The sequence below is a fragment of the Pteropus alecto genome, unplaced genomic scaffold (assembly GCF_000325575.1).
Source record: "Pteropus alecto unplaced genomic scaffold, ASM32557v1 scaffold276, whole genome shotgun sequence".
In the NCBI taxonomy this organism is placed as follows: domain Eukaryota; kingdom Metazoa; phylum Chordata; class Mammalia; order Chiroptera; family Pteropodidae; genus Pteropus; species Pteropus alecto.
This window is the reverse complement of record NW_006438074.1, coordinates 6,983,367-6,996,422: the sequence shown is the minus strand read 5'-3', so window position 1 is coordinate 6,996,422 and position 13,056 is coordinate 6,983,367. Positions and strand designations below refer to the sequence as shown.

At 42.6% G+C, this 13,056-nt stretch overlaps 1 pseudogene; it reads left to right on the top strand.

The window, feature by feature from the left end:
* Positions 1–8,320: 8,320 nt before the first annotated feature.
* On the top strand, positions 8,321–8,439 carry LOC112482488 (annotated as a pseudogene).
* Positions 8,440–13,056: the final 4,617 nt, after the last annotated feature.

Here is a 13,056-nt window from a genome sequence, read left to right as displayed (position 1 = left end):
GGCTGGCTGAGGCTGCGGGCAGAGCGCGCGGTCATGAACCGCGGAGGAGGGAGCTAGAGCGCGAGCGTGTGCTCTGCGCGCGGCAGACGCTGGGATCCGCGGGGCCGGGTCGGCAGCAGGTTGGATGCCAGAGCCTGGGCCATGGGAATTCCCGTTATAAACCCCCAGGAGGGGCGGGGCGGAGCCCTGCGGCCTTGATTGACGGGCCGAGAGGCCCGTAGCAGCCTCCTCTCCGGCAGGTGAAAGCCAATGGGAGAGAGGAAAGAGGGGCGGCTCGCGGTCAATCCCACTGAGGAGCGACACCCGGTTACTCCGCAGCAGTTGGCTCTGGGAGAGACCGGGATCTAGAGGAAATTTCTCCCTTCACTTCTGTCTGAGTAAGCCTAAGAGAGCTCCAGCAGCCTTAACCTACCAGAATGCCTACAAATAACAATACCTTACGTATGTATAGGTTTCAGCATGAGTACGTGAGTTGTCACAACGGCCCAGTGAAATAGGCAGGGAAAATACTCCTAGCCCCATTTTTCAGATGAGGGTACAAGAGCGCAGAGGCGCTGAGAAATCTGTTCGCCGCTGCATCAAGAACTAGAAAGTCGCCAGATGATCCGCACAGGGCAAGCTGTGACCAGCGTTGGGAGTGGGGAGTGGGCACGTTCATTTCTTTCAAAAAAGCTTTCAGGAGGTGACATCCCAAGTTCTACACTGATTGCCTCGAGAGAAGTGTCGAGGAGACAAAGTGAAGCACTGTTTTAGGCATCTGCCAGCTGGGGAGGGCCCCTGTGGTTATGGGTTATGCTCATAGGATTGGAACCCAGGCTTTCTGGCTCCCTGCCTTGAACTAGAGGGCCAATGAGCAGCCTCTCTGCGGCCTAGGAGCCCTGGGAAAGGTCAGAGGAGAGGGAGGAAAGAGCATTGATGAGAGAGGTAGTCTATGGGTGCAAAGACCCCAAAGAGGGGTCAGAGAAGGGAGGCTAAAGCTCTCCTGGATGCCCCATCCACTTGGTGATGACAGTGCAGCAAAGGGTCCAGTCAGATGTTGGAGGGCTCTGCCTAGGGTAGTCCCCGGAGGGCCATTTTAGGAATGAATGGTCACAGCTGCATCCCACCAGCTCGAGGACCAGAGCAAGGTAGTCCACTGCATCCACCCAAGAGAACCATGGTTTCTCTTCTCACGTGTAGTACAACCTTTCAAGTTTACCTTCATTAGTATGGACCACTCACTTCAGGAGGAAAAATTCTTTTCTCCAGCCAGACTGGAAGCAGCACCAGCCATTAACTCCTCCTCCCTGCCTGGGCCTGAGAGGAACTGACAAAGGTTAGCTCTGCTCCCCTATGACTTCTCTCCTGGGTTGTATGAATGAACTTCCCACCCAACTCCTGCATTCAGTTTTGCCCACTCCCCTCTCCTGCCCCATCTAGCCTCCACCCTGCAGCCTCCACTCTTCCAAAAAGCAAACCTGAATGCACCACTCCCTGCTTAAAAAGCTTCAACTCTCCTCAGTGCCTTCAAATTAAAAAGCCTAAACTGGATGCTAGAACATTAACAAAGTACTTGTGATTCTCCAAACAAAAATGAAGAACACCTCTAAGAGAACTGCCTAGTTTCCTCTGCTGAAGAGTAGTGCCGTGCTCAGTCTTGCTCTCTGGAGCTAGACAGAATGGGTTCAAATCCTGGGTCTGCCACCTAGTGGTATAACCTTGACAAGTCACTTTACTTGTCGGGTCCAGTTTTCCTGCTCTGTAAAATGGGGATAAAAATATCATCCACCTCATAAGTTTTTGTCAGGGTTAAAAGAGATGGAGTATCTAAAGCCCTTAGACTGATTAAGTTAGAAATACCACCATCCAACATACGACGAGGGCAGGACAAATACCTCATCTCATTTTGTCCTCAGAATGATCCTGTGAAGTAGATAGATCCAACTTCATGGGAAGGTAAATGGATACTCCATGAGACTGTGACTTTCCTGGACTCATTTGGCTGGTAAATGACATCCAAGTTTCAAGCCCAGGTTTTCAGAGTCTAATTCTGCCTCTATCATGTGATGACCGTGATGTTCCATCTCAAATACCATAGGGTTAGACGTGCCCTGTGTGCTCGCTGGGAATTTCTTAAGTGGCCTGCAAGGGAACTGAGACTTCTGAGCTTCACTAAGCATCAGGGGAAGCACATGGAAACAGTAAGGGTCAGCTTTTCCTGGAAACAGCCCTTGTGATCTGACATCCTGGGGATTTGCCCAGCTGGACTTGTGACATTTGTCCAGTACCACTGTGCCTCATGTAGCACTTACATCAATTCCCATGTGTCCACCTAAATGTTTACCCACCAAGGCCTCGGCAGGATGAAAATGTTAGCATCGGGCTCAGCAGCCTGACAGGTTTGTCCTGACTCCACCACCTGGTCACATGCACCCCATCAAGCTGGTCAATTCCTTTCTGTTGCTGGAATTATTGAGAAATCTGTTGGAGTAAGTAAATATGCTTGAGATGGCCCCCAGTATCTGGCAGCACCAAATGCCCAGGGAAAAGGCACTGCAATCGTCCTTTCCATCCGTAACACCACATGCTGCTTTCCAGCCAGAAAGCTTTTTTCCAAGTGATTGTTGGTCCAAAAGCCTATATTATTCTGGATTTTGAACATGTAGCTTAGTTTAAAATATGAGCAACTGCTTTCCAGTTACTTTGCTCAGCAAGTATTTTCTTTCCTTCTGGTTGGCATGCAGGGCCTGTCGTAACCATGGCCATCGTTCAAATGATGTATTTTCTTCTCCCGACTCCTCCCAAGCCCAGAGAAGGTTAGAAAATCCAGAGAACAATTAGTCCCAAACAGTATCTCTCTGCCAGGCTCAATCTTCTGATCCAAGCAAAGAGTGAAATTGACAAGTTCCTTCTTTCCCTGAAGGCCAGGCTTATGGTCCAAAAATAAATCCAGCTATCCTGGCATCTGGTCTGTCCAGTTTCAGCCATACTCCTGGTCCTGTGAGACTACTATTTGCAAAGGGATATCTCAGTAGAAGAAAAATAATACTTTATATTCCATATTGAGGCCTGAGGGCCTCAAATATTTAGTACTAACTAAGAACACTCATTTCAAATATATTTGTGTTTCGGTATAATTCAGAGGACACTTGCCTTGTCTCATATTCAGAATAGAATCTTTCCATTCATTTTAACAAACACTTTGAAGCATCTCTCATATAGAAATCTTTGGATGCACACTCATCCCTCTGAGAGGTCACAATCTAATTTAAGACACAGCGCAGACAGATACCAGATACCTGGAGACCACATTTAAAAGCAAAGCCTATTATGTATTTTGTGGACTCGGAAGGCAGGGACTCACTTATACACATAATGGGCAGAGAAGTCTCAATAAGAAGGTAGATCTTAAATGGGACTTTGGAGAAAAGGGCTTCTATAACATAAATATACCTTGATTTATGTTTGCTTCACTCGTGATGACAGTACCAACAGAAAAAAAAGTGAGTTGGGTCTGAGTCCAAGACTCTTTTCAAATATATCACTGAGCTCAGAAACCTGGGTTCCATTTCTAGATTTATGACTAACTTGCAGTAACACTTAGCATTGAGCTAATGTAGGTATTATTAGTCCCATTAAGAAAATGAGGTTGACCCACAAAAGTAACCTTACCAAAGTCAGTCCTTAAATTTTAAATATAAATGACAATTCACCAAAAAAAAAAAAAAAAAATGTAAATACGTGAAGTGATGGCTGTGTCAATTAACTCTATGGTAGAATCTTTTCACAATATATACATATATTAAATCATCATGTTGTACACTGTAAATATCTCACAACTTTTCAATTATACCTCAATAAAACTGAAAAAAAAATCCATGACAAAAATAATGAGGGTGACTTAAACAATTTAGAAGCTTATTTCTCTCTTTTGTACACAAACTCTCTTCAAAGTCTAGGGTAGCTCCCTCTAACCCAGACTCCTTCTAGTATCGCTCTGTCATTCTTAATAAGCAGCTTCTACCTCATAAATCTACCTCATGGTCCAAGATAGCTGCTCACGCTCTAGCCATCACATCTGTTTTCCAGTCAACAAGAAGGAAAAAGAGTAAAAGAAGAGCATGCCTCTCTCTTAAGGATACTTTCCAGAAGTCACATTTTATTTTATCCATTGACTAGAACATAGTCATGTGATCACATCTAGCTACAAAGAAGGCTGAAAAACATGTAGTCTTCTTAGCTCAAGGTGGCCAAGGTGGCCAGCTAAAAGTCAGAGTTTATGTTACTAAGGAAGAATAAAAAGCTGGGGACAACTAGCAGTACAGACTTTCATTATTATGATACCTTGAGTTGACAAATAAAAGAACCATGGATAATGCATAATGCAAGGGAGTCTGGAGTGTTCAGCTGTGGCTTCCCTCTAACTCTGCCTGTCCAGCTCCCTCATATTCAAAAATATTAATGGCCTTAGGACCAGACACTCAGACCCTTTTTTTTTTTGAGGTACAACTGACATATAACAATGTTTTAGCCCAAGATGTACAACATAACGCTTTGATACATGTATATGTTGAGAAATGATCACCACAAGTTTAGTTGACATCTGTCACCTCATGTAGTTACACATTTTTCCCTTGTGATGAGAACCTTTAAGATCTACTCTCTTAGCAACTTTCAAATGCACAATACAGTATTGTTAACTATAGTCACCATGCTGTATATTATAACCCCAGGATTTATTCATTTTATAACTGGAAATGTGTACCTTTTGACCATTTTCACCCATTTTGCCCACCCTCACCCCCCTACCTCTGGCAACCTCCCATCTGTTTTCTTTATCTATGATCTCAGCTTTTGTTTTGTTTTTAGATTTCACATCGGTGAAATCATACTGTATTTGTCTTTCTCTGTCCGACGTATTTCACCTAGCATAATGTCCTCAAGGTCTATCCACATTGTTGCAAATGGCAAGATTTCCTTATTTTTTATAGCTGAATAATATTTTATTGTATACGCATACCACATTTTCTTTATCCATTCGTGCATCGATGGACATATGTCAGCTATCATAAATAATGCCGCAATAAACTTGGGGTGCAGATATCTTTTCAAGGTAGTGTTTTCATTTTCTTCAGATAAATAACCAGAAGTGGAATCACTGGATCACAGGGTAGTTCTGTTTTAACCCAGAATCTTGATGTCACAAAAATTTATTTCTGGTATTTCCCTTTCTTAGGCACCTTCAGGTAGGAGAAATCAAGAACATACTGGAATGAGGTGCAAGCCATGTGGTGCCAGGATGGTGAGAAAGGAGCCCCTGAAAGAGACCAGTGTCAATTATGATCACTATGAATAATGCACATCTTTATGGAAATATTCTTGGCAATCATCTCTATTAGTCTCTTTCTCTTTCTTTCCCTCTCTCTTCCACCTACAGGAAAATCTCCCTTTATACTTGGTTACTTTTCTGTGACCTGGTCTCAAAATTAATGATGACAGTAGTAGTAACTAGGAGGGCTTAGCAAATGCCAAACACACAGACACTAATACACACTGGCATTTACTCTACGAGGTAGGTGCCATTACTTTCCCTTTCTTACTAAGGAAGAAACTGAGACTTTAGGAGGTTACATAACTCTCATAACCAGTAACAAGCAGCAGACTCAGAACTTGAATCCAATACCTTATGCTACTAACAGCTGAACTTTTTGATAAACACTTTCCCTATGTGATTTCATATCCTCGGGGCCAGCCTATGAGGTCAGTATTATTAGTCCCATTTTGCGCATGAAGAACTGAGGCTTAACCACTAAGGTTAACTACCAAGGGTGGTCCTCATATTTTGTATGCACATCAAAAATTTGGGCATCCTCTTAAATCTATTAGTATTAAGAGTCAGAAGCATATGCTACATTCACATGTGCCATTTTGTGTATTACTGAAGGTTAACTCCCATTTCCATGTGTATGAATTTTCTCCGCTCACCTGGTTTATCTTTCATTTGCCTGCTTTTTTAGTCTATATTGTTTACACCAGAGCTCATTAGGCAAGGAGACTTTCCCATGTCTTCAGGCCCATAACCAACATGCTTGAGTTCTCTGGAGAAAGCATTGTTTGGGAAGTTATTTAAAAAGATGCCTAACTCAGTCTGGAGGATCAGCTTTCCTGAGGATGTGATGTTTAAGCTGGACAAAGAGCAGGGGGAAATAATTTTGGGCATGGCAAACAACATGTACAAAGGCACTGAGGCAGGAGAGAACATGGAACTAAATTTGCCACTAATTGGATCACTCTCATCCCTTTAACTCTCAGAAGCCCAGGAAAAATAGTTATCACCATTTACTGTCTGGGTCTGATGGACTCATTTTATGTTTTTATATTTTTAAGTCGTTTTACAAATAATATACAGAAGTAGAAATAAAGGGATGATATATTTATCTATTACTACATAACAAATTACTCCCAAAACTTAGCTTAAAACAACAAATATTATCTCACAGTTTCTATGGGTCAGGAATCTGGGAGTGGCTTAGCTGTGTGGTTCTGGCTCAGGGTCTCTCAAGAGATTGCATTTAGGGCCAGCTTCATAGGCACAAAAAGTCCCACATTTAGCTTAATCCTCTGCTGTTGCTGTCTTAAAATTTTTAATAATTTTTTAAAAAGTAGGGCCCCCCCCATTTTTATTTTGCTCTTGACTTCATAAATAACATAGCTAGTTGTAGTTGCAGTCCACCTATCAGCCAGATAACGTCATCTACAGCTAGAGGACCCACTTCCAATCTCACCCACATATTTGTTAGTAGACCTCAGTTCTGCACTGACTGTCGGCTTGATACTTCCGTTCTTCTCTCAACAGATAGCTCACTTCCCCCCAGAGCAAGTGATCGATGAGAAAGCCCAAGATGGAAGCCACAGTCTTTTGTAACCTAATCTCAGGAGCGACAAACCATCATTTCTGCCATCTTCTTTTGGTCACACAGACCAACCCTGGTACGATGCGGAAGGGAACCATACAAGGGTATGAACACCAGGAGGGGGGATCAGTGGGAGCCCCCTTGGTGGCTCACCAGCACGCGTAGTGAAAAACAACTTTGTTAGAAATGTTAATGAGAATTTAAATATAATAAATTCAAAATTTTATTCTATATTTTCCTAGTTTGAATGTGACATACCTGAAAAAGACAACAGACTTTGACTGAAGCCATCCACTCATCAAATGTCATGAACCTGGAACACACTCATCTCACGAATACTGATTGCAGATTTCAAATGTATCTCGAATTGATCTAGCTTATCATTCCTTATGGTTGTTTTGTCTGCATTTGCATCATTGAAACATAATACTTTTGAAAGTTTTGGTGGCTCATAATTTTGTTGAAGAAAGTATGACCATCTTCTTTTCTCCATAATTGCAAAACCTTTTCATTTTCAGATTTATAAACATAATTTAAAATTTTCAGTATAATTAGTATTTCCATTTCTATATCATCTATTTCTTCTTTGCATACACACCTGCCTTCAATATTCACAAACCACTTCAAGTAAATTTTGGTGCACGAAAATCCAAAAGATTAAAGAATATTGTCATATGTCTTTTTAGCAAAATAGGAAGGTTAGGCTTTTGTCATACAATGTTGTATAATTAAGTCCATCTTGTTGAGTGACTAGATGAAAATACCATATTTCCTTCTTGTCCTTAAAAACATATTCTTAATTGATAACTGAGTTTGTAAAAACTCATCTAGAATATCGTAATCTAAAGATTTATAAGCTAAGGTTCTTCTTATATAATCAATTTCACCATCATCATTTGCTTATATTCTAGAGTATTACTGCTTCTTTGCATTCATCTGCTGACTCGTGTAATAACTGTAAAACCTCTTCCTCTGCCTTTCTTTGCCATTATAAGTAGGAAATGAAAAATTCACAATTGTCAGTTATATCTAATGAAACTAAACTAAAAGCAGGCCACGAAGGTGGTGTTTCTGGTCTTCTTTTATATCTTCTTGCAAAAATGATATAATAATTTAGGCAATGAATTGAGAAAACTGGAGGGTGCTAAAACACTGATGACTTATTATACTATTGCATCATCTTTCTAAGTAATCCCATCATTCTTTAGTTTTCTTATTATTTTAGTTTTTTTTTTTCAGCATAGTTGGGAATAATTGATAAGTAAGGATAAAATAATTCCTAGGATGACAAAATAATTGTTTCAAGACATAAGAAAAAATAAGATCCCATAATATATCTTACATTTATGAAAAGGTTCCAATGCACCCATATCATAATGGCAAGATAGAATGAGTTATAGTCTATCTTTAAATAATAAGTAAATTTTGTCTATAGCCATGCCACCCTGAACATGCCCAATCTCGACTAATCTCGGAAGCTAAGCAAAGTTGGACCTGGTTAGTACTTGGATGGGAGGCCACTTAGGAATATCAGGTGCTGTAGGCATTTTTTGCTTGTTTGTTTGTTTGTTTTTAAAGTAAATTTTATCTCTGTGCTTTAGAAGATATCTTAAAAAGAATAAAAGTCAAGAAATATCTTATGCTTTACAAAAGTTACAAGTGCTTTAAAAAATAACTAAAACTGGGTCCACTGGACCCCAGATGGTAGTAATACAACTGATCTAGCATATTTAAGAGAAGTGGTACCATTAATAGGACCTGAAGGCTGCGCTATTCATGTCCCACCCACATCCCCTCAGCCCAGAAGTTTCCTTGCAGCTTCCTGAATTGACGAGGCCTCATCTTTCTACCCAAGGGCTTCCTCTGGCTATAGGTACCTGCTCATCTGATGCAGAGGAATGGAAGTACCTGGAAGGTACTAACCCCAAGAGCAACCTTAACCAATGAGGAACCAGAATTAGTGGGTAAATTCCCTAACTTCCTCATCCCTAAGCAAGACAGTTCTCACATGTGTTCCGCGGTCTGTGGATAAGTCCCCAACAGGACTACACCCCAGCTGCCCACAGCGGCGGTCCTCTCATAAATGAGCCATCATTGCCTTTTCTTCCTTCCCTGCTGCAGTTCCCCACTCCCTTACTGTGCTTGCTTGGATCACCTCCACATAAACTACTTACGCCAAAGTTCCTTGTTTTAGAATCTTCCATTGAAAACAAGAAAAGGAAAACAGAATCTTCCATTGACCATAAATCAAGACCAAAAATCTTCCACAAACCAAGACATGAGGTGAAACCACATCACAAGAAAACAGCTGCAGCTCCAACAATCATTGGTAGGGCTATTCTTGCTCTACCTGGAGGCCTCACCATGAATACCATCAACCCAGAATGAGAAAAGTGGGTTGATGCAAGCAGGCTAAACAGCTAGGAGACTAGTTAATGGTGGTAGACTGCATCTAGGAGAAATAATGCTTTTGGGGGTCATCACAACAGATGCTGTATAAAACCATGAGAAAAACTTTCTCCATTTGACAAAAAGTTGGAATGGGCTCCTGGTGATGGCAAACGGACAGTCTTTTCTCATTTAAGAAACAGCCGGGAGCAGTGGAACAGCCATGGGCGTGGAGATGGAGGGCCTGGATTGCAATCCTGGCCTCTCTGCCTTAAATTGCACCGCTACCAAATACGGATAATAAAGTCTTCACGAAGTTGCTGGGAGTAGTAAATGAATCATGGGTTGCAGCAGAATGTTCTGTGTTTTTCATCTTCTTTAGCAAGATAATTTGCCAGCTACCTTGGGGTGTAGGCAGGGGCAGAAACTCACCTCAAAGCAGATGGGCCTTGTTTGAAGGGGTCACTAGATTTGTCTTTAGTCATGTAAATGAGGCTCTGCAGGCATCAGTGTCCTGGGAAAAAGAGTATAACATGCCTTTTTTTGTGCTGTAAGCAGTTTTGTTCCTTTGGAGGAATTTGGTCACTGGGGAGACAGAGAGACCCAGAGGCAGGGCTGGGGTTTTTCTGGCTCACAGATCTCTTGGAGCTGTTTGCACCCTGGGAGTGGCTGCTTGCGTGAACTAGGATTCAGGAAAAGCCGGGACACTGGGACTCTGGTCTCAGGGCGAGGTCCCCCTCGATGGTGTGTGGCTGGGGGTGGGAAGAAGGTGCCGTTCCTTGAGGCATTTCAGTACCAGCAATAGCAGCAACATCAGAAGAGTCAGCTGCCCCCCAAGCTCCACCTCCCACCTTAGAGGACTCCTTCGCCAGCTCTGCTAGTGTGCCCCATCCCCCCGGCTGCTACTGAAGTGACAGCATCACTGTCTTGTCCACCTGCCACCTCGCTGCAGGCCATGAACAGCAACAGCTGACCTCCCGACCTCCCAGGGCTGCTTTCTGGGGATCTGACCAATAGGGGCATCTAGAGCTTACCTTCTTTTCGAGGTTAGTACTGACCATCCTGGCAGCTTGGTCACTGTCAACCATGAAGAGGTATAGGAGGCAGATGGGACTCCTCCCCAGTGTGAAGGTCACAAGCACCAAGAAACAGCCGATGCAGAGTGGGGAAGGGGCTAAGAGCCCTGTCCTGGAGTCTTCTTGCATCTGTTGCCAGCAGGTGAGGGTTTGTGTGGCATAGCCTCAAGTATGCTATGAATACCCGAAACTCTACCTACACGCAGCGACCTAGCAAACCCCACCCTCACCCCATGCACATGCTCATTCCAACTTTTGGATGTTAGTTCCCTCCCTGTATCAGTTTCCTATTGCTGCTGTAACAAACAGTGGCTTATAACAACCCAAATTTACTATCATATAGTTATGGAGCTCAGAAGACTAAAAGCAGTCCCTGGACTAAAAGCAAGGTGTCAGCAGAGCTGTGTTTCTTCTGGAGACTCTTGGAGAAGTCTGTTTTCTTGCCTTCTCTGGAGGCCACCTGCATTCCTTGGCTTGCAGCCCCATCTTCCATCTTGAAAGCATCTTCAGTGCCAACTTGTGCTTTGGTGATTCTCAAACTAATGCCTTCAGCCCATTTGCCTCATCATAAACAGAGTGCATGATCTCCTTGCCACCCCCAAAGTTTCACCTCACCCCCATGCCCCAGCTACCACCCATAGCACCTCTAGATACCCAGTTTTCCATCCTTAAAACCCCTCCTCCCCGCCACATTTTCCAAACCTTTCCACTTTCCTTCAGCTTTGTAGTCACCACATTTGTGGTCCTCCACTCTGCCATGTGGTCTTCTCATCTTCCAATGCATTTCCTGAAAATAAGCACCATTCTCCTGTTCAAAACCTCCAGTTATCTGTATTTTTGTGATAAAGGGAAAGTAGTATTTAGAATATAAAACGGAAAGATCAAATCCAGTCTCCTCTGCCTTCTCCGCATACCAATTCATAAACATCTATACACCTCACTCTCATGGCTCCTCACCAGGAACCCCCATCTCAACTCAGATATTTACTTATCAAACATTTAACAAGCACCTGCTCTGCATGAGGCATACACCTTGTAGAATTCAGCCTCCATCCTTACCTAGACCATCTTCTCTTCAACAAGTCAACTGGCCTCCTCCTTTGAGGTCAACCACGATGATGTAGCCAACGTGACAAAACTGTCCAGCAATAAGGAGAAATAAATATAAATCTAGTGGGTCTTTTTCCACGAGCTTTACACATGTATGCGTTTTAACAGCTACTATTTATTGAGCATTTAAAATATATCCAGCACCTTACAAACATCTAATTTCATCCTCGTGACAATCTTATTATCCCTGATTTTATTCCTATATTTCAGATAAGTTAACTGAAACTCAAAGACACTAAGACACCTTTCCTGCACTTACCCAGGCCTCAGTTGGTGGGGTGGTTTTCAAGCCTGAGCATGTCTGATCTTAAAGTCTGTGTTCTTCACCACTAGCCGATATTGGAATTACTGGACTGCCAAATGGAACTTTTCCTATGAGGCAGTCTAAAGGCTCAGCTGACACCAGAGGCAGGAGCTAGGCAGTTTGAACCAAGGTTCAAAGTTAACAGTGCAACCTGAGGGCTGTGGCCCCTGGACAAAGTGGCACTTAGGAAGGGTCCGGAGTCTGAGAGGCAGGGCAACACCAAATGCAGCTTCTTTCTCTAGGGTGCATGTCATGGACTCGCACCAGACTTTGCACCCAGCCAAGGAGATTGCCTGCCTTCAGCCTGGAACACTCCCTGACTGACCACAGAATCATTGCAGTCAGCCTCAATCCTCCCAACAGCCCACTGCTTCCTGTGGTCCTGTGCCTGTGCTGCTGGACAAAGCCTCTCAGATGGCCATATGTCTCTGGCCAGTTAGACCACAAACATCTTAAGGTCGGAGCCCATATCCTCTATTTTCTGGCTTCTCTACCTTCCCCCATAAGGTCAAAACACCATGCTCACCACATTTGCTTGTTCAGTCATTTAAATAGCCAGATAATATTGAGATAAAGGACTAAGGGTGGCCAAATTGGATAAATTATTTCAAAACTAACTAGGATAAAATGCAAACTAAAGAGAAATTATTTGTTATTGCTGTTTTCCCATGTGAGAGGTGTACTTTCAATAAGAAGATTTAAAAATTCCTTGGATATATTTCATCCCTATATTTGTGCCTTTGCCAAATATCTGGCACAATTAGACATCTACAAGAGGACAGAAACACTTGCATTTGGATGCATGTATTAGAGGCAGGAAATATGATAGTTAAGAGATTCAACTTGGGAGTTAGACCCCAATTCAAATTCCATCTCTATGACTTGCAGGCTAACCACAGACAAGTCATTCCACCTCTCTGAGCTTCAGTTTTCTCATCTGTGACATAGTAATTAAAAATGCCTTCCTGTTCACACCCATTAAGATATTTTAAAAAGAAAAAAAAATCAGAAAATCACAAACGTTGGTAAGAATGAGAAATGAGAATCCTTGTTCATTGCTGATGGGAACGTAAAATGATGCAACTGCTATGGAAAACAGTATGGTGGTTCCCTAAAAAAGTTAAACACAGAAATACCATATGACCCAGCAATTCCACTCTGAGTATAAATCCAAAAGAATTGAAAGCAGGGAGTCAAACAGATATTTGTACACTCGTGTTCAGTAGCCTTATTCACAATAGCCCAAAGGTGGAAGCAACCCAAAGGTCCAAAACAGATGAAAGGA